The following is a 22,727-nucleotide window of genomic DNA, read 5'->3' on the forward strand; positions in this document are numbered from 1 at the left end:
TTTTGTTGACGTGTGGGAATCGTTAAAGCTGCAGTTTGTAAAATTTAAAGTGTTTCTAGACACATAATAATCATATAACTTTAAAATAATACGTCAGGAAAAAAACATTTGTTTTATTGCAGTGCTGTTGATCTGGCTAGGTTTTTTTTCATTCAGGTTTCTGTTTGCATTTTTTCTGGCCCTGAAATAAGCTCCGCCCCAGTTTCAGCTCTTTAAAGAGCAACTCAAAGAGGCAGTGATGTTGGGTTGGTTGATGTCCGTTTTAATTGCAGCTCATTTTATCATCATAATTCCACTCCTAGCCAGCAGAGGGCTCTAAATATTACAGACTGCTGTTTTAATTTCCAGATTTTTAACTAGCGCTTAAAGCTGTATGTTTAGAAGGTGAATTGTTCAAATAGATCAACAGAACTGGGATATGTTTTCTGAACAGACGTGCAGATTGAGGTTTCGACTAATATAAATATATTTCTTTTCCAGTTAAGCGCCGTCTTGGTTTGTTTACAGCTGTTAGTACCATGGCGCTGTTGGTCGGAAGGTGTTGATTAGTGTTCTAGAACAGCAGCCCTGACGGTATCACGGCCGTAAATCACGGGTTTATGTTAACGCGCTCGTTCTATATATTAATGCGTTGCCGTTTCTATAGTAACGGCTCGTTCGCAGGAGCGTGTGTAACTACGAATGTATAAAACGTACAACATGCCGTTTGTTAATACAGTAAAATAAAACACTCGGGGACGTGCTGTTCTAGGAACGTAATCCATTTCGGGGTGCTAATTTTTTTAACACCATCCTGTTAACTCTTAATTCTACGTAGACCGCCTTAAAAATGTTACTTAAAGTGTGTCAGAGTACACGTACACGTGTTAAACATGACGTACAGTATGTAAAGCACATGACATAACACGTACAGATGTGAGAACATGAAGCCATATAACTGACTTTTGGCACATGGCTGCTGTAACACCGATCTCTCTCTCTCTGTGTGTGTGTGTGTGTGTGTGTGTGTGTGTGTGTGTGTGTGTGTGTGTGTGTGTTTCTTTTGTGGAGTGCGATTACAGTCGGAATGCCATGATGACTTAAGCAGAAGCGTCATGCGGAAACGAGCAGTGTTCAGAGGTAATGGATGAAAATGCAGACAGACAGATTCCCTCTGTAAAAAAAGAAAAGAAAAAGAACGCCTGAGTCTCCATTTTGGGCATCAGAAACACACACACACGCACAGAGCGGTTTGTGAGGCGTCGAACTAAATGAAGATTGCATCGATTTGCATTTGTTCATTTAGCGGACGCTTTTATCCGCTGTGATTTACAAGCTGAAGGCTGAGTCTAACCCAGGGACGTGGGGGTGCGTTTAGTTTTGCTCACTGTTTATGACACATGAGGGATGTTTTGACCGCAGAAGTGAAACCGCAGTCGTGGCTGTCTTTGTGGTTGCGTCCGATTCTGGACCGCAGCAAAGTTTTCAGTCGGCTTTATGAATATAGATGACTAAAATGCAAATGAGATGTTTGTTTGTTTGTTTGTTTGTTTGTTTGTTTGTTTGTTTGTTTGTTTCACTGAGAATGTTCTGACTATTTAAATGTCATTTCTTGCAAGTTTTGCTTTAGGAACAGTTTTTTTTAAAAAGACGTCCGACATTGACATTTTAGGAAATATTTCACATGGTGTTTTTGTTTTTGTTTATCTTTCCTGAGCGATTCGAGAGACAAACAAAAACATGACACGGTCAATCTACAGTCTTAAAAATGTAGAACTCTTACGGGTTCTTCAGTCTCTCTGGAGGACGTTTTGTGATGGATAAGAACCCTTAAGGAACGTTTATTTTTCTAAGGCCGAGTTTCTCTTCCTACGGGTTCTTCAGGCGTTCCTCTGGAGGTGCCGGTGTCCTTCCTGACCGAAAGGTTCAGTCGAACGTTTCTGTGTAAGATAAGAACCTTTTTAATAAACGGCTTTTATTAAGACTGAATTCCTCCATGTTTGTGTTTCTGACACGGAGACGTATCTGTAACGCAGTCCTGCCAAGCTTCAGGCGTTTGGCGTAGGAGATCTGGCGTAAGTAATGTATCGTCTGATCCTCTCCGTATGACTTGGACTTCCCCGCAGAAAGACGCGGCGACGTGGCGTAGCGTCATTGCCTTCTGTCTCGGAAAATCAAGAATGTTTTTATTTCACGTTCACGAACTCAAAACAATCAATCTGTGTAGGTTCCGCTTAGCTAACTTTTAAGCACACGATCAGGCCAAAAGTATGTGCACCCCTGAACATCACATACAGATGTCCTTGTTGAACATCTCCTTCCAGATTAATTCCATCTTTCCTGTTATAATGCGCTCCACTCTTCTGGGAAGTCTTTCCTCTAGATTTGGGGGCGTGGCTGTGGGGATTTGGGGCGTGGCTGTGGGGATTTGGGGGCGTGGCTGTGGGGATTTGGGGGCGTGGCTGTGGGGATTTGGGGGCGTGGCTGTGGGGATTTGGGGGCGTGGCTGTGGGGATTTGGGGGCGTGGCTGTGGGGATTTGTGGTGGTCATTCAGCTACGAGAGCGTTAGTGAGGTTGAGGTCAGGCACTGATGTTGATGTGGAGAGACTCCAGTTCCAGTTCATCCCAAAGGTGTTCAGTGGGGCTGAGGTCAGGGATCTGTTCGACACTCGAGTTCTTCTACCTTCTTCCAACCTTCACACACCGTGTCTTCATGGAGCTCGCTTTGTACACAGGAGCATCGTCATTCTGTGTTTGGCACGGTTGGCAAGTCTGATCTGATCTAGCACAGACCTCTGTAGAAGTGTACGATACGCTTGCTTTGATCGTACAACTCGACTGGTGGTGAAGGCGTTATACTCTGTGTGTGTGTGTGTGTGTGTGTGTGTGTGTGTGTGTGTGTGTGTGTGTGTGTGTTCTCTCGGGTTGTTTTAGACCCATCTGCTTTATTCCTCACATCAATGGGGGATGCAGCTGCAAAGCCCGACCCCCAGCAGACCTCGGTAATGTACCCGTGTGTGTGTGTGTGTGTGTGTGTGTGTGTGTGTGTGTGTGTGTGTGTGTGTGTGTGCTTTTGGGCCACCTGCCCATCCCAGAGTGCCCTTTTTCATGCATGGTGTGTAAGAAATAACAACAGGAAAGTGTTGGGTTTTTTTTTTTTCTCATAATCCCAATTGAAGGTGTGTCTTGCTAATCAGGAACGTGACACATTGCAGTATGCATCACTCTCAATATTCCTGTCATGAAAACAATTGAAACGTAAAGTACGTGCCTGCGTGGTCAGCATTTTTCGCCGGTGGCGTCTGAGCAGATATTCCGGACGTTCCAGGATCCTCTCGCGTCCTCCTGTGTATCAGGTGAGTGAGCAGAACCCATCTTTTTGGCTTTTAGACACGACTCGTACACACACTAATTCCAACGCAACGGTCTCACCCCTGTGTATGAGTACACGGATACACTCCTGTTAGATGTCACGTTAAACAGATATTCCTGTCTCGTCCGAGTCAGACCGGGACTGCCGTCAGTCACAGGTGAGAGAGAGAGAGAGAGAGAGGGAAAGGCAGAATGTAGTCGTTTTTAAAAAAATAAAAATAAATAAAATATTACAGTAATTCAGTTGTAAACCTTTTTTTTTCATACCACAGCGCTGTAGAATTCTGGACTGTGATTGGTGGTCAGGTGTTGAATCATTGTCTACAGTTCTGCAGCGGCTCCGTAGCACAGGTTTATATTAACGCATTACAGTTTCTATAGCAACGGCTCGTTCATAGCGATTTGTCAAGTTCATATATGATCAAATCTTTGATATTGTGCACGTTAAACGGAAGGAGTCTCCAGTGTTGGAAGATTTACAGGTAAAGCTGTAACTTTAATCTTCAGGACAGACGAGTTTACGCTTCATGGCTGTGGCTTTTTTTTTTTTTTTTTTTTTTTAAATCATCGAGAGAAGGGGAAAATTAAAGGCTGGTGACGGAACTTTAATGTTTATGTCTCCTGTGATGTCAGTGAGAACTGGAACTAACTTGTTTCTGAACACTGAAAGGAAATGTTTGTTTAAAGTGATAAAAGTGTAACACGATGTTTTCGTTTATAAGCGGTCATCGTTCATAAATAGAAGAAGCACGAGAGGAATAAACCGCTCAGGGACGTGCTGTTAAGGGAAAATAATCAACGTAGGAGTGTTGACGGTAGCGCCGCTTGATCGCACCACCCTGAACAGGATGACTTTCCTATAAAGGCGCGTGCCACCGTGTTTATACCTCACCTACGTACCTAGAGGAACGGCTCTGAACTGTGTGATGATGCAATTCATCCCAACGCTGCCAGCGTTTTAGCCGTGGTCCTCTCGTCTGCTCTAGAGTTCTCGGATTAAAATTCCGACTCCGTATATTCCTCGAACTGGAGATAAAAACGCATGTTCGGATGCAGGAACCGTTCGCGTTCGAGTTTCAGAGAGCATACTCTGCTCTGATTGGTCAGCTGTCCCGGTCTGTTGTGATTGGTCTACCACTGACGGTGTGTTTCAGAAAGGAAACTCCCACTACCGTAACGAGTTTCGGCTCCGTCTGTCACCAGCAGCCGATGAAGACCAGAGGCGGGGTTTTTCGTTATAAACCTACGTAGGTAAAGTCTGGAATCACTAACGAGTCGATTCAGCTGTTCAGAACCGGTTCCTTTTTTTGGGAGTCGATAACTCCGTTTGTCCTGCACTTTGATTTTTTTAAAACTTTGCAGACTTTTTACATTCACAAACCGCTCTATAACACACTACATGAAAGGGAATATCTGAAAAACCATAATAGGTGCACTTTAATTCAAACACACTGCTGGAAAAATGACTCGCTGGATATTAAAAACGCACTATATTGATAAAAATATCAATATTTTTGTCAGAAGACAAAATCGACAGGTTTTTTGATTTTCCAGTACGAGTGACTGAATATTCTTAAGTATTAAAAGTTCATTGCTGATGGAACGGACGCACTTGCGTTATTCTGATATTATATCATAATTATATCGGTGGCATAAAAGGGTCTTAAAATGACAATAATATGGTTTATCTTGACGAGACTATTAGATACAGTTTTCCAACATTCCCGCGCTGGACTGGAATCCAGTTGCCGAGTTACCTGACGTTTCCTCGTCGCGGTATTGGGTCGTACGTTGCCGATCGGACCTCCTGATTCTGCCATGAGGACCGAAAGACTCGCTGACCCATCCGCAGGCACGAGGATGCAGAGTAGGTCTTGATTACCAGATCCTGCTGGCATGCTTGTTGGAAGAATCCGGATCCAGCACCAGGTTCAGAAGAAGGAGGATTAAAGCCCGTGGACACTGCTGAGAGTGCGAACCGCTCGACAGATGGCGCCGACCGCCGTGCCCTACAGGAGCCTGGATCGAGTGCCAAGCCTCGTTCCTCTTCCACGATCAGGCACGATGTCCACCTTCCTCTGATTTTATGTATGATCACATGTGGCCTCCAGTTCTTCTACTGCTGCTTCTACTTTAATTTCTCCAGTTAATGAAGTTTTTCCTGGTTTGATCTTTGACTGATAAAATCCCAGTTCTTATTGTACATCACATCCATCTGAATCAATCGCTTCTCTTATCGTCGGATTGTGTGGTTCTGCTCGTACCGTGTTATTACCTTGTGTAAGGTTGTGCTTGTTGCACTGTCCATCCCTCGAGGCTCTGTTTCATCCAGCTGTAAACATGAAGATGTACGGGATGATGATGATGATGATAAAAGCTTATTAAAATCGATCCTGCAGATTATACTTGTATTTGCTGGCTTATTTTTATTTTTATTTTTATTAAGACCCTGATAGTCTGTTATTTTTTTTTTTAAAAAAGACTGCTTTATTTGTGCTCATGGTTCTGCAGGTCTGCTGCTTTCCCTTCAGCCGACACAATCTCGCTTCTCTTCATGAAGCTCTTCACATTTCTCTGCAGCGCTATTTATAGTCCGGTCCAAAAGCCTGAGTTTACTACTGAGAACTGTTTTTAGCTCTGAACTAGGTGATGTGTTTATATATTTTTATTTATTTATTTTGACAGGTTTGTTGCTTCTAGGTGTGGCCTGTTCAGCTTTTTATTTTTAAGTTCTAATAAGAAATCGTAGAATGGGTGTGATGTTTTCCTCGTGGCCCCGCCTCTCGCCCTCCTCGTGGCCCCGCCTCTCGTTCCTTTGTTGCTGGTTGCTGTGACCCCCTGTTGCCCTGCTCCAGTGTCACACTGTTACACCCATCTGCCTTGTTGCTCTGCTGTCCTGTGGCTTGTCATGTTGTTGCCATGTCAACTGTTTGCTTGTCTTGTTGTGTCACTTGTCTCATTGTTGCCCTGTCTCACTGTCCCTGCCTTATTCTGTCATTTGTGTCTGTGTCAGCCTGTACGTACGTTATTGCGTACATTATTTCATTGTTGTCTTGTCTCTCTATCACACGTCGCTTGTCTTCGTCATCCTGGTGCTTTTTGTTGCCACGACAGCCTACCCGTGTCACATTGTTAGCCGTGTCTCCCATGTTATTCTGTCTTCCTGTTCCATGTCCCCTTGTGTCTTCGTTGCCCTGTTGCTGTGTAGAATAGAACAGGAAACGTCCCCATGTCCTGGCCTGGCAAAGGAAATAAATGGCCCCCCTGTCGCTTTTGGGTTATAGTTTCTGAACACTTACAAGATTTTACTAAAAGCAAAAAAAAAAAAACCCTTCATTCATTGTTTGTGCCCTCTTGTCCAATTCAGGGGTATGTTGAATCTGGAACCTGTCCTAGAAAGACTGGATGCAAAGCAGGGATGCATGGATTTGCCCATGAAGAAGAAGAATACACTGAGACGATTTTTCTTTCTATTAGTTAATATTAGTTCTATTAGTGGAGAGCCGAACTGTAAGCTGGGTTTAAATGAGTGTGAGGGTTGGTGAAGTAAACACTGAACTGCTGATCTGTGTGTGATCGGTCTGACGGGAGGATTAGAGTGACCCAAATCCTCCAAACCAGCCAAGGGGTAAGGTGGAAGGGGGTATATTTATATATTTATAATTATAAGTGTGTTTTTATTTCTTTTGGCCATTGAGACATTTTTCTGTCCCGGGCCGGACTGGTTAACTGTGTTAATGTGGGTTAAACCAAACCCTCATGGTATTATTCAGTAATCTGGACCGCTACGTCACGTCTGTGTCTCTGACATTTTACTCGACTTTTATTGATACGGAAACAGGATGATGACGAATAGGGTCTGTTCTGGTCACGTTAATGTGTTTAGGTTGTTTTGGGTGATGCGTGTCTAACCTGAGATTAAAATAACGTGTGCTTTTTCACTTGTATTAGTCACGAATCTCTGTATTTTGATTCAGCTCTAAAAACATCCTCCTTGTTCTCTGTAAATCCATATTCTCGAGCACTGGTCTGACTCACTCTTGTCAGAATCGTGATTAATTGCCACGTTAACAGTCATTACACAGCTTTCTGAGTAAACCACATTTTGTCTTTGTGCTATATTTGAATCTCATAAATACCCGACGTGTTGCAGTATGTATACAGATGCTGCTCATGTTTGAATTATTGATTTTGTTTTGGAGAATGCAGAGGTGCACAAACTTCTGAAGCCTGTATGTCATCAGATTGCGGAAGGTACATCTTTGAGTCTGCATATACAACCTGTGTGTATGTGTATATGTATGTCATTCCCAGTGAAGTAGGCGTGCCCATGTGCCTGTCAGTCCTAGAGTCGGAGGCGTGTCCTTGGTCAGTCTGTCTCACTGATGGAGGCAGGTTTTGTGCCTGTCAGATCTAGTGCTGTAGGCGTGACCTGGGACAGTAATTCTCACCGAATGAGGCGTGATCTTGGGCAGTCTTTCCCATGAAGTAGGCGTGTCCTTGGGCAGTGTTTCCAGTGAAGGGAGGCGTGTCTTTGGGCAGTCTTTCCCATGAAGTAGGCGTGTCCTTGGGCAGTGTTTCCAGTGAAGGGAGGCGTGTCTTTGGGCAGTCTTTCCCATGGAGTAGGTGTGTGCTTAGGCAGTGTTTCCAGTGAAGGTAGGTGTGTCCTTGGGCAGTCTTTTTCCAGTGAAGGTAGGTGGGTCTTCGGTGCCTATTATCTTCAGCCCCACCCTAAATCTAGACAGTACTATACTGCTTTGTGTCCAAGGCTGTTTTTCTCATTTATCCTCTTTGGAGAATGAAAATATATATTTTTTTGGTGGTTGTTTAGATTAAGATTCTTCACAGTTTTCTCCACAGCTCACTGACTCGTGTTTGCGGAGGTTAAGGATGACTCATGATTTACTCGCTTCTGGGCTCCGTTTCATCTCACTCTACTTTTATTTCCTCTCCGAGCACCACCTTTCCTGGTTTTAATGCTTTGGGGGGATGGTGTTTTGCGTGACCTTCACCTCGGCGTCCTCTCCTGTCATCGCTCTATAATCGTTCTCTTCACCCTGAAGGTCGTCATAAAGCTTGAGATTATGAGTTTAGCCCGACTTCAACTGAACTTTGGGCCGCGAGAGCGCTGCTGATTCGCTAATCCTGCAGGAACCTGGTGTCCATGCTGCTCTGACTGGATTATATACGCACGCACGCACACACACACACACACGCACACACACACTACTCACTCTCAGTCCTTCACACATGTCCCAGCTTCCAGCTCTCATTATACTTGTGCCACTTTCCCTCTGAGCTACTGTTAACTTCTGTCCTCCAAACTTTTTTCTTTCTCCGCTAGTTCCTTCCAGTTCCTGTTCGTCTCATACGATGGCGTTTTGATGATGAAGTTTAAAAGATAGTTAGCATTTGTTTTACGGCATGGCTAATTCCAGTCAGGTTCCAATACGTGGGCTTGAAAAATGTGATAATTTCTGCTAAGCTACCAGCACAGTGCTCTCCAAAACCCAAATGTCTTCAGTCTACAGCAAAAATCGAATGAATCCGCCTTGCTGTTCCAATAGTTTTGGAGGGGAGTGTATGACTTCAGTGGACCAGACGAATTGTTTGTATGATGTTGCTCCAGAGCTGTAAGCCGCTCCTGACGCACTGATTTAGCAAAGTCGCTCTGACTGGATTAGCCTAACGGAAGGTGAACCGCCGTCCCCCTGTGTTTGGTCTTTATGTGCGAGACGCTCTCGGGTGCAGAGCCGCGAAGGTTTTTGCGAAGGTGAACGTGCCGTGAAATATGCCGAGCCATGTGTACTGTGATCGTGTGCTTCCTCATACGCCAGCTCTTTAAGTTCGCCATCGCCGTCCTGACCACACGGCAAGCTTCAACACGTGAGTCTGGTTTGTTTGTTTTTTCCTCCCCCTCATCAATCGAAGAAAGATTCTGCTCCTTTATTAGATCAGATGCAGGACATTTTTATTATTTACACTAGCAGGATTAGCTAACATTATCGCTAACTAGCTTAGTAGTGAGAGACGAGGTTTACAGATAAACTACCGTCAAGAAATCAGAAATTTAAGATTGGACTAAAAACAGAGATGATGTGTGTTGTGGATTGGACTGAGAAGCTCGGGATCAGATCTGTAAATCCTCACGTCTCGTTACGAGGTGCTGCTTCACTGGATTCCAAAATCCCCCAAAGTTTTTACTTTTACTCTTTTACCCTTTTAATAATGCACAGAGAAACGTTCATTATAAACCCCTCAACTTATCATTTTAAACTGGTCTTAACTGGTTTATAGTTCTTTATTTCTTTCTTTTCTGCTTCTTTCTTTTTCAGCTCCTTTTTGTTTTTCCTCTCAACTCCTTTCTTTCTCTTTTCAACTCCTTTCTTTCTTTCTTTTCTTACTTTTTCCTTTCATTACTTTGTTGGTTTTTATTATCTATCTATCTATCTATCTATCTATCTATCTATCTGTCCATCTAGATCGTGTATTTAACGCTTGGCCATAGACTTGATTATTTATTTTCTTTTATTTGAGATCTCTCCTTCACTTACCTACACTTTGTGGTATTTCTCATTTTGTAATGTTATGTTTTGCATCAGGTTTGATTAATTAGTGTGTGTGATGCGTGTTGGTTTGAGCGGTCTCTCTGAAACTGACACGTGGAAGAATAAAGGAATGATGGTATGGATGCGAGAGCTGAAGTGGAGAAGGTGGGAGTTTGAGTGTTTGTGTATAAATGTCGGAGTGAAGTTCTCCATGTGCAGGTTGGATCGAGTTCATCCGTATCTTCATTCTCGGAGATACAGGCCTGAGTAGGTCCCTGCTTCTGTACGTGTGAGCGTGTGCATGCGTATAAACAGGATGATGTAGGCCGGGTTTAATCCTCCTGGAGAACGTTATGAAACATGCCTCGCTGTGAGCTGGAGCTTCTGCTGCGCTGCGGATTTTTCCAGCGTTGGTGTCTCTGATGAATCGCAGCCTGCGGTCAGAATCTCTCTCTAAAGAAGGTGCATGTTTTGGGCTTATGGAGGGATTAAACGCTCTGACTCGCCCCAGACTTCCCGTTTTTTTCACTCTCTCGCAAACACACACACACACACACACACACACACACACACACACACATCCAGGCACGTCCAACTTTAGTAAATGCCTCTAGTAGATTTCGGTGTGCTCGCTAGTGTGATGCAGGAAATATTAGAAGGATGTTCTGATTATGTTTTGGAATGGTGGTGAATTTGAGAGGACCTTGCTCAATGCGCAGATTTGGTTTGACGTATAAACCGTTAATATAAGGATTGAGGATGTGGGAAAATAATGTTTGTTGTATGTTTACTAAGCCCTACAAAATTGTTATAACTTTTAAGAACACTTGGACATTAATATGAGGATGCTGCAGGGCTAAGGCCAGGGGTCAGGGTTACACGCTTTAGGGTGGGGAAATGGTAAAGTATAGAAGACTTGAGTGTGCTTCCAAGTTGAGAGGACTTTGGTTGTTCCTCTAGTGGAACCTTTAATGTTTCTATCTAGAAGCCTAAATTCCTTAGTGCAGGGGTGGCAGATCTGATGGTTGAGGCTTTGGGGGTTGTGTGGCTGTGGGGGTTGAGGTTGTTGAGGTTGTGGGGGCTGTGCAGATGTGGGGTTGTGATGGTTGCAGATGTGGGGGTTGTGATGGTTGAGGGTGTGGGGGTTGTGTGGATGTGGGGATTGTGAGGGTTGAGGGTGTGGGGATTGTGCGGATGTGGGGGATGAGGTTGTGAGGGTTGTGCAGATGTGGGGTTGTGATGGTTCAGCGTATGTGGGGGTTGTGTGGGCGTGGGAATTGTGAGGGTTTGGGGGTTGTGATGGTTGAGCGGATGTGGGGGTTGCGATGGTTGAGCGGATGTGGGGGTTGCGATGGTTGAGCGGATGTGGGGGTTGCGATGGTTGAGCGGATGTGGGGGTTGCGATGGTTGAGCGGATGTGGGGGTTGTGTGGGCGTGGGAATTGTGAGGGTGTGGGGGTTGTGAGTTTGTGAGGGTTGAGGGTGTGGGGGTTGTGAGGGTGTGGGGGTTGTGAGTTTGTGAGGGTTGAGGATGTGGGGATTGTGAGGGTGTGGGGTTTGTGAGGGTTGAGGGTGTGGGGGTTGTGAGGGTGTGGGGGTTGTGAGTTTGTGAGGGGTGAGGGTGTGGGGGTTGAGAGGACGTGAGGAAGGTTGAGAGTGTGGGGGTTGTGCGGATGTGAGGGTTGAGGGTGTGGGGGGTGTGGGGATTGAAGTTAGGTTGTGTTGGCCTAGGTCAAGCTTAATTGTCATTTATCTAAGCCAAATGTAACTATATCCATGTCTTAATGATAATCTCAGATGAAGACTATGATAATCTCAGATGAAGACTATGATAATCTACAAACACGCATGACCTGTGTGTGGTGATGAGTGTGTGTAGTCATGTGTGGTGCATGAAGTGTTTTGTCGTATAGTGCACTTAAAAGAATTCGTGTGTGAAAATTTAACATGGCCGATATTCTGCAACTCCCTCTGCTGACTGACGAGAGAGAGAGAGGGGGAGAGAGAGAGAGAAGACAGAGCGAGAGAAGACAGAGCGAGAGAAAGGAGACAGAGCGAGAGAAAGGAGACAGAGCGAGTGTGTGTGTTTTGGTCGCAAGCCCAGTGTGTGTGAGTTGACTCCAGCACTCAGTTGATAACACGGCTGGCTGGCTGTAATTCTGCGTTCCATCCACCGCCCTGTGTGTGTGTGTGTGTGTGTGTGTGTGTGTGTGTGTGTGTATGAGCGTGCACGCACGCACCCGACGCCCCAGTAAAGGTCAGTACACAGCGGGGCTGCAGCACTTGTGTGAAGTGGCGTGTGTGATGGTTGTTATTACCGTCAGTGATTCATGCCGGATGAGTAAAGGACGCGCAGCGAGCAGATGACGTGTGTTTAGATTCGATCAGGTGAAACGATACATCATTAAGACCTTCCACATCCATGAGGAATCCTGTAATCGTTACTTAATAAGCTTTAGAACTTACATTTAAATACGTTCACGTGTTCAGTGTTTACGAGAAGACACTCTTGTGTTAATTTACCTCTGACTGTTCCAAAGCGCTGACACTGGAGACTCCTTCCATCACCGTTACATAAACACATTTCTCTTTTTACAGAAAACTATAAAACACCACATCATCAAGAACACGTCCCTGTGGAGGAGCTGTTACTATAGAAACCATAACGTATTCGAGCGAGCGCGTTAATATAAACCTGCGCTAGCGTCCGAGCTGCTGTTAGAGAAAATGGAGAAACACCCGACGACCAATCGGAGTCCGGAGTTTAAGATCAGTGTGGTGTAACCAGCAGTGTCCTAACGTTTACCACACTCCTAATACGGAGTAACAGAATCGCAACAGGAGGTGTAGTCCATATAGTGTGGATGTTGTGTCTGATGCTTTCTCCTTTTTTGTGTGTGTGTGTGTGTGTGTGTGTGTGTGTGTGTGTGTGAGAGAGAGAGAGTGTCAGTGATTTGCCTCAGAAGCCTGTCACAATGCCCTGATTTTAGAGGTGTGTGTAGTGAGATGGAGAAGTGACACTACAACGCTTTATTTGTTTGTTTGTACAGTGGGTTGTGTTATTGAAACACTTTCAGGATCGAGATAAAAGTCACTGCTGCTGTTTGACCCCAAAATCCTCTAGACATCGCGGGCACCTGCATTCGGCGGACCGGGTTTACAACTAACTGTGCTTTTAAATCCGATTACACGTCTCGCACGGCGCTGCTGAATTCTGAATCTTGATTGGTCAGGAGGTGGTGTTTTCAGTAGCGCAGGGTTATACGATATTCACGTGCTCGTGCTGTTACATTATCGTTTCTATAGTAACGGCTCGTTCACAGGGACGTGCCTGGCTAATAATAAGGGGATTTGTAGAAAGTGCTGATACAGCGAGGATTTCTTCAGGAGATGTTTATGCAGCGTGTATGGAAGGAGTCTCCAGCGTTCAAGGTGAAGATGTAGGTTTAGGTTTAACACTGCTTTATGTCGCTCTTTAATATGGATGTTATTTCAACACGTACCACCTACATGAACATCGCTGCAGACCGAGTACACACCTTCATGTTAACGGTGTTCCTTAACGCAGGATGATGCGTCATGATGCACCGCAAACACTGTTCGGAACGGCTTGAGGAACATGAAAGAGTTTAAGGTATCGACTCATCCTGTGAATTCCCCACAGCTCAATCCAATCCAGCGTCTGTGGGAAGTTCTGGACAAACAAGTCTGATCCAGATATGAGGTGGAGGCCCCACTTAGCTATTTACAGGACTTAAAGGATCTGCTGCTGTCTTGGTCACAGATCCCACAGATCCCACAGATCCCACAGATCCCACAGATCCCACAGATCCCACAGATCCCACAGATCCCACAGATCCCACAGATCCCACAGCACACCTTCAGAGGTCTTGTGGAGTCCACGCCTCGACGACTCAGAGCTGTTTTAGAGGCACAAGGAGAGGACCTACACAATATTAGGCAGATGGTTTTAATGCAATAGCTGATGCAGTGTACATATATCGGGAGTTTAATAATAAACCTGCATTAATTTGATAAAGATTATTCATTAACTTGGGTCATGTGAAGAGAATGATTTATTAAAACAGCCTCCTCATCAAAATGCTCCCAGAACATCTATATTATTCATTTTATTATTCATTATTTACATTTTTTTTTTTTTTAAATCCTTGCCATATTTGTGAAAGGAAGCTGCCAACACTTACTGTCCTTACAGTCAAAAGTCTTCATTTCACCAGGAACATGTGAGATTTAAAGGAGAATATATGTGGATTTCCTTTCATTTATACACAAGTTGAAATACACAAGTCATTTATTGTGAAAGTGCAACCAAAGGACATAAAGATTCTTTCAGGCCGCTCTGAGCTTTTGGAATAATGTTTTATGAAAAGTATTATATGATATTATATGACGTAATATAAAATAATATAATATATGTATAAAACACTTTTGGTCAGCAGTTTTCATCAGAAACAGACATTACGTGTGAACACTGCGAAACTTTCTTTAGCTACCAAGCCACATTAGATACTAACGCAAGTTCAGTCACAGTATCTCAATTTAATGTCAACTAACTAGCTTATCTAGGAACAGAGGAACAGAATCCAAGCTGCTTGAAGTCCAGTATGAAGTTTCCACAGTCAGTGATGATTTGGGGTGTCGTGTCATCTGCTGGTCCAGTGTGTTTTCTCAAGTCAAGAGTCGATGCAGCGTCTACCAGGAGATTTTAGATACTTCATGCTTCCATCTGCTGACGAGCTTTATGGAGATGCTGATTTCCTTTTCCATGAGGACTTGGAACCTGCCCACAGTGCCAAAACTTTTAGTAACTGGTTTACTGACAATGGTGTTACTGTGCTCGATCGTCCAGCCGGCTCGCCTGACCCGAACCCCATAGAGAATCTACCCGAGACACCAGACCCGACGATACAGACGAGCTGAAGACCGCTATCAAAGCAACCTGGGCTTCCAGAACACCTCAGCAGTGCCACAGGCTGATCGCCTCCATGCCACGCCGCACTGATGCAGTCAGTCCTGCAAAAGGATTAAAACCCCGACCGAGTATCAGCGCATAAATTAGCATACTTTTCACAAGGTCGACATTTTCTGTATTATAAATTCCTTATTCTGATATTTTGAGATGCTGGATTTTTGATTTCTGTGAGCTGTAATCATCGAGATTCAAACAAACAGGCTCGAAATATTTCACTTTATTTAATGAATCTAGAATATTTAATTTTTTGAGACGTACCTGTATGTAAGTTAGCTAGGTTAGCGATAATAGGCTGTATTAGTTCTATTTTTTTTCGATCCCTAAAAAAAAAAAAAAAGTTTATACTTCATTTATTCTTTGTTGAGGCTTACTTTATACTTGCTTTACCAATCACACACAGGCGTTCGTTAAAACACTGATTGTTGATTGGCCGCTCGATCCTGGTGCCGGTTCACCTCTTTACGATTTCGGTTTCATCAGTCGGCGTGTACAACGTGCCCTATAACAGAAAAGTGATCGTTTTAGTGGAACTGTGTCTGAATCACACGCATCTGCATGTCTGATATTTTCAGGTCACGTTCTGTTTTTCTCCAGAGTTATGTTGCTGTGTAGTTTCACTTCTTTTATTTCTGCAGTTTATAAACCTCACTGATCCAGTGTTTCAGTTTACACAAAAGTATTCATTAAAAAAGAGAGAGAGAGTAGTGTTTATAGTACTTCTCTCATCTTACTACTTTTTTTATTTGTAATGTACATGTGCAATACATGTACTTGTGGAAGGTATGAGCGCAGGAGCTCATGGCCTTGGTGTGTGTGCGTGTGTGTGTGTGTGTGTGTGTGTGTGTGTGTGTCACATGAAGATGAACACTTCAGAAAGCATGAGCAGTCAGCACTACTGCAGTCCTTATTCAGCAAAATTCCCTCTCTGTCCACTCCATATGTCTGTGTGTCTCTCTCTCTCTCACACACTCACTCACACACACACACACACACACACACAGAACAGGGAGTAAGTTGCATATCAGCTGACGCTAGACAATGTGCAACACAGGGAGTGTGTGTGTGTGTGTGTGTGTGTGTGTGTGATGAAGTGATTCCTTTACTAACAGAATTACAGAGATTCATTAAAGGAGTGGAGATAGTGTTTACGTTGGAAGGAACACTGTGTGTGTGTGTGTGTGTGTGTGTGTGTGTGTGTGTGTGTGTGTGTTGGAAGGAGCACTGTGTGTCTCCTGATGGATGTCTTGCTTCTCAATACACTGAGGACGCTCGGTCTCCTGCGCCAAACGACCTTAGAGTTTAGTACAGTTTCAAGTAAACTGTATGAGGTTAAATCAGCTCCTCCATATCTCCTCCATATCTCCCCGTCAGCTCCTCCATATCTCCTCCATATCTCCCCATCAGCTTCTCCATATCTCCCCGTCAGCTCCTCCATATCTCCCCGTCAGCTCCTCCATATCTTCTCCATATTGCCTCCATATCTCCCCGTCAGCTCCTCCATAGCTCCTCCATATCTCCCCGTCAGCTTCTCCATATCTCCTCCATGTCTCCCCGTCAGCTTCTCCATATCTCCTCCATGTCTCCCCGTCAGCTTCTCCATAGCTCCTCCATAGCTCCTCCATATCTCCTCCATATCTCCCCGTCAGGTCCTCATCAACTCCTCCATACTGTAGCCCCTCATCAGCTCATTATGAGCTCCATCCAAAATGACTTTACACACCAAATTACTTACCTTTTTACTTCCCGTCTCCATTCTGACAACACTCAGAGTCCTTTATCAGGGGAGGAAAAGAAAAGATTAACATAGAGAGGTTTTTTTTTTTTTTTTTTTTAAATAATTGAGCTGTTACTATAGAAACGATAACTTATTAGGATGAGTGCATTAATATAAACCTGTGATTTACACACGGTGTTATTAACGTGCGAGACAAGCGGGGGACAGCGTTACGGCGCCGCGAGCGATGTGCGAGACGAGGGTTTGTTTAGGAACGATATCGCCAGAGAGGCCGCTTTCGGAGTGGATTTCACTCCGAAATAAATGAAGCTGTGAGTCTGAGCGAAGGATCTCCTGAATACAAAACTCTCTCTCTCTGCAGCTGGCCAGTAACCTGTTCTGAACAGGGGGGGGGAACTAAATCCCTGTTACTTTTAGAAAGTAAAGGATCTACAGTCAAACAAATGTGTATACTTTAAAGGATAAAACTCCTTGTAGATTGCTTGATAAACTAAAGAGTCTACAACAGAACAAGCATACACGTCCGGTGCATAACGCAGAGCCGCCGTCTACATTCAGATTTAAACCTGATCCTGCGTTCACACCAGCGATACACCAGGCCATTCGCTTGTGGGCAGTGAGAGAGAGAGTTGCATCCAAACTGTAGCCTACAGCACTCAGTTTACTACATTATACATTAGAGTATACACTACAACATACACTACAGCATACATTACACACTACAGCATACACTACAGCACACTACACACTACAGCCTACACTACACACTACGGTATACACTATACACTACAGCATACACTACAGCATACACTACAGTATACACTACAGCCTACACTACATACTACAGTATACACTACAGTATACACTACACACTACAGTATACACTACAGCATACACTACACACTACAGTATACACTACAGCATACACTACACACTACAGTATACACTACAGCATACACTACACACTACAGCATACACTACAGCATACACTACACACTACAGTATACACTACAGCCTACACTACAGCATACACTACACACTACAGCATACACTACACACTACAGTATACACTACAGCATACACTACACACTACAGTATACACTACAGCATACACTACAATATACAGTATACACTACATTATACACTATACATTACACTACACACTACAGTATACACTACAGCATACAGTATACACTACACACTACAGTATATGCTACAGCACACACTACAGTATACACTACAGTGTACACTACAGCATACACTACAGTATACAGTATACACCACATACTACACTGCAGTATACACTACAGTGTACACTACAGCATACACTACAGTATACAGTATACACCACATACTACACTACAGCATACACTACACACTACAGTATACACTACACACTACAGTATATGCTACAGCACACACTACAGTATACACTACAGTGTACACTACAGCATACACTACAGTATACAGTATACACCACATACTACACTGCAGTATACACTACAGTATACACTACACACTACAGTATATACTATAAACTATACTATGCACTACACTGTACTATGAATGAATGCCTTTTTTTTATTGTCACTATACATATGTACAATGAAATTAAGAGCCACTCCTTTTTTTGTTCCGTGCAAACATGTACATTCAATAAACAAGAAGAACAAACAAATAAATAAACGAGATAAATAAACAAGATAAATAAACAAGATATACAAGATATTAGGGTGGATGGGGGAGGTACTATGAAATGCACAGTTTTGAGACACTATATACATATGCTGTGAACTCAGTACATGTATTTGTTTATAACACTATATATAGTATATACACTACAGTATATAGTATATACACTACAGTATATACTATACATTATACACTACAGTACACATTACAGTATACACTATACACTACAGTAAACCATTTATTTGTCTTTAAAATGTAACCGAGGTTTGGTTGCTGGTACCAGACGAGTGGGTTTGAGTATTTCAGAAATCTCCGGGGATTTTCACACAGCCGTCTGTAGAGTTTACATCAAGTGGTACGAAAAACAAAAAAACATTAAGTGAACGACAGTTCTGTTGGTGGAAACGCCTAGTTGATGAGAGGATCAGAGAACTAGCAGACTGGTCTGGTACCAACAACCACGCCTTGGTTAGAGATCAGACCTGTTCTTTGTTCTGATGTTTGATATGAACGTTAACTCAAGCCCTGGACCTGTATCTGTATGATTTTACACATTCTGATGCTGCTACATGATTGGCTGATACAGGTGTTCCTAATAAAGGATTAAGATAAAATGTCCATGTTTTATTTACATCACAAATGTCTTTTACCTCAAGTACATTTGATCGGTTCCTCATTCTGATAATCATGTTTACTCTGTGACGTAAAGGGCATCCAGAGCTGCAGCAGTTCCTCCGGTGGTGTGATTTTTACTAGCTTGCGTTTTCCTCTAATCACTGCCATCGATTAGCATCACCTCGCTCTAGCGTACTGTACAGATTTCTAAACCGCACTAATCGGACGAGCTGCTTTCTTTCCCCCGTAACAACAGAACAATATGTTAGAGAGAAAGCGTGTGAGGATCCAGGTTCCAGCGTCGGCCCACGTGCCTCCTGCAGCCCGCTTTCTGCGGCCGAGGTGTTGCTACTCTTGGCTAACGAGAGCATGTGCTAATTCGAGGCTTTGAGGCGTCATGTGAGACGGTTTTAACACCACTGCAGATGTAGACACAACACACACACACACACACACACACACACACACACACACGAGTAAGTGAAATTTACTTTTTTTTATTATAACCTTTTGAATGATTTGCCACATTTCTTTTGACATATTTTTTCAAAACACGTAGCTGCTCAAAACAGGAAGTGTTCTTAGCATTGGCATTAGCTAGCAGGCAATGTAGCGCTTCTTCATTCTATTGTGACGAAATGACCCCGCCCACATGTCACGTGAGCACGCGCTAGCTTGTAGTTTTTCGGTGAGAGTAACGGTGATGTCGGCAGGCTGTATCGGCTCGTCTACCCTTTCTTTTCTTTTCCGTTTGTGTTTGTCTACTGTTTATGTTTGACAAGTTAGCTAGCTAAAATTATATTTTATTTTTATATTAGCCAGCGTCTCTAGCAAACTATCTCAGCAATTGTTAGACTATATTGTAAGAGCGATTGCAAACTCGTTCAAATGGGGCTACCATTATGTAATAAAAGCTAGCTAGGTTCACTAGCTAACTGTTGTATTATTCAAACTAACAGGCAAGCTTGTTGGCAAATTAGCAAACATTAGGCTGTTTAAAATTGTACTTAAATGAACCTCACCACTAACTAGTTAGCAAGCTAGCACAGATTAAGTGACGTATCATATTGTTTGATTAAACCGCTAGCGGAGGTTGTTTGCAGGCTAGCTAACATTTAACGTTCAGAGTAATGTAGTGCTTGACTTGTGTAGAAAGTAATTTGGGGAAAAATCGAATTGAAGGCGTGTACTCATTCTTGCTAGGGTATCACCACGGCAACAGCGATCATTCTACCCTCAAGACTCTTTTAAGCACTGATCTTCATCCCACCTTCACCACGGCCATTTTATTCCCGTCGTAGCACTGCACCTTTTGTTGTGTGTGTGTGTGTGTGTGTGTGTGTGTGTGTGTGTGTGTGTGTAGTTGTGTATTTTTAGCCTGGTGTGTCGTACTCTGATCCTGAACGCTCGATTATCTCATCCTCCTGTAAACCACTGGACGGATAGAATAACCACAGAAATGAATGTGCCTTGAAACGGCTGCTGAAATGATGAAGTGTGATGCTCCGGGTCTGAGCAGCTCCGCCGTCTGTTACTACGCCATCGTGTTCCAGCGATTCATTCATGCAGAGAAATTATTATAAAGAACTGAGCCGGGGGCCGAGAACAAAAACCACCTTGTCGGGAAACCGTGTCCCACAGCAGATTCACACAGCGTTAGCACGCTAGTGGTTAATTGGGTCAGTGTTCAAATTGGGTTCTTTCTTTTCCTGCAGGTTTCTTTTGTTTTTAACGATTATGGTTCTGCCGAAGAGGACCTGATGATGATGATTAGTGCTGGATTTTCCTACAAGTCCAAGAAAATTAAAAGCGTTAATTATAGGTCAGACTGAATCACCGCATGTCAATATATAACCGAAGAGAAGATCTCGTCAATGTTCCATCTAGATCTCACCAAATCACCAAAGCAGTTCATCCCAAGCCTTTCTGAGATCTTCTGCACATGGAAGGTTGATTGGTGGTCTGTGAGAATCTGAAGCATCTCCTCAAATAAAAAATAAAAAAACCCTTCCTTGATTGTTCTTAATGCCATGACTCTCATCCAAGCGCTCCACGCACAATTCCCAGTACCTTTTATACTTGAGGTTCTCTTTGGGAACGAAGCTTGCATCGTCTGGAACAACATCTGGAGATCAGTCATCTCGTCAGGGTGGTTGATGAGATGGTTTGACGTTCGTGTCATCATGAATGCCCATATCAACCACCTTCTTGTTGGGACATACCGATCTCCTCCTTGTGGAGACCGTTCGCTTTATTTTGGTTTGGTTCGCTCTGTTTCTCTTCAGGATGGTTTTCTGTTTGCATCATTTGGAAGAGTCGGGATGGTTTGGATCATCTTGAACAACTGCTCTGGCCTCCTAGTTAGGATGGTTCACTGTTCACATTGACTGAGACAGCCATTTTTTTGTCGTTGTTGGGCCAGTTCACTAGTATGGGTCAGATATTGGGACAGCTGGGACAGTTGATGGCTGTTTTATGGACTAACAGTTTATCATCATGCAAATACCTGCAATTTGGTCTCTCTCCTGTTGTTCTGTTGTAGGCATCACTCCCACACAAACCGAGAGTCCGCAGCCACTGGAGGAGAAAGGAGACGCAGAAGGTAACCCTGAACCGGTCAACACCTGAGAAACACACAGGTGAGGCTTTACACCAGAACACACATTTTCCTCGGTTCTGAGATCCCGCATGTATTGAATAGGAAGCTGGAACACGCCTTGTTAACTCTTTACGCTCTATTTAAAAGAGAACGTATTTAAAGAAAACCAAAACAAAAAAAGATCAGTAGACAATGGAATTAGGTTCTTGATTGTGTTTTGGTTGATGTCACCAGAGCAGGAGCTGATGGAAACATGCACGAGCGTTTACATTCGGTTTTATGTAACTGAAAATGACGTGGTGTTCCGTGCGCGTGTGAGAGAAGGTGCGCGTGTGAGAGAAGGTGCCGTTCTGTAAAGAGGTCTTGGGGTTACCTGCGGGAAAGAGTTGATGATTGCAGAAACAGTGCTCTCTGTGTCATTTCCTGTGCAGTCTGGAAAGTTCTCTTTGATCTGTTCTCAAAAGCCGAGATGAAACGCTCCCTAAACAGTCGTTCGAGCAGCAAGTCTGTTTAACGTCTTCAGTAATCATCTTATTATCGGTACTAGGACTGGGGCAAGAAACCCCTCAGGACTGCAGTTTTACCAGCAGGAAGAATAAAGGAATGCTGGAAGGACCGGATGCGCTTCAGTACGATACGATTTAGAACTGGTTTAATATGATGGAGTGATGCAGTATTGCGCAGACGTCTCTTAGGCGAAAGTTTTAGCTTCAAAGCCTTGTGAAGGAGGCGTGGCCTTCATCAAGCCTAGAGTATTGTTAACTCGTCCACACTTTCCTCACCGAGACTGATGGGTAAAGGAGCCACGCCTCTTTCAACAGTAGAAGGGCCTGCCCCCTTCACTTGGACTGACATTTACAGAGGCCACACCTCCTTCACTGAGACCGAGGGAAGCCTCCGCCTCCTTCATTGTGACTTATAGGAACTGTGGCCACGCCTTCTTGACTAGGACAGGCTAGCACAGAGGCCACACCTCTTTTAATGTCACTTATTGCCACAAAGACCATGTCTTCTTCACTGGGACTGTCACAGAGACCACACCTTTTTCACTAAAACTAACATGGACAGAGCCCACATCTCCTTCACTGAGACAAACAGGCCACGCCTCTTTCACAGGGACAAACTGCTACAAAGGCCACATCTCCTTCACTGACGGTCAAGACTAATGAATTGATTAAAGAGTAAATCTTTGTT

At 43.8% G+C, this 22,727-nt stretch overlaps 1 protein-coding gene across 6 annotated transcripts in view; it reads left to right on the top strand.

The window, feature by feature from the left end:
* The window catches only part of fam110b (family with sequence similarity 110 member B), a 33,094-nt gene that overhangs the window by 1,516 nt on the left and 8,851 nt on the right, over nucleotides 1–22,727 (top strand). For 4 of the 6 annotated variants that reach the window (XM_053687287.1, XM_047161299.2, XM_047161300.2 and 1 more), the window contains one exon: nucleotides 21,477–21,573. The exons of 1 other annotated variant lie outside the window; for it this stretch is intronic. The gene's annotated coding sequence lies outside the window, so the exon portion shown is untranslated. Of the gene's footprint in view, nucleotides 1–1,061; nucleotides 1,120–21,476; nucleotides 21,574–22,727 lie in introns of all 6 variants that reach the window. One more of the 6 variants, XM_017491177.3, reaches the window with a different exon arrangement.

Source organism: Ictalurus punctatus, chromosome 17, assembly GCF_001660625.3.
Source record: "Ictalurus punctatus breed USDA103 chromosome 17, Coco_2.0, whole genome shotgun sequence".
Lineage (NCBI taxonomy): Eukaryota > Metazoa > Chordata > Actinopteri > Siluriformes > Ictaluridae > Ictalurus > Ictalurus punctatus.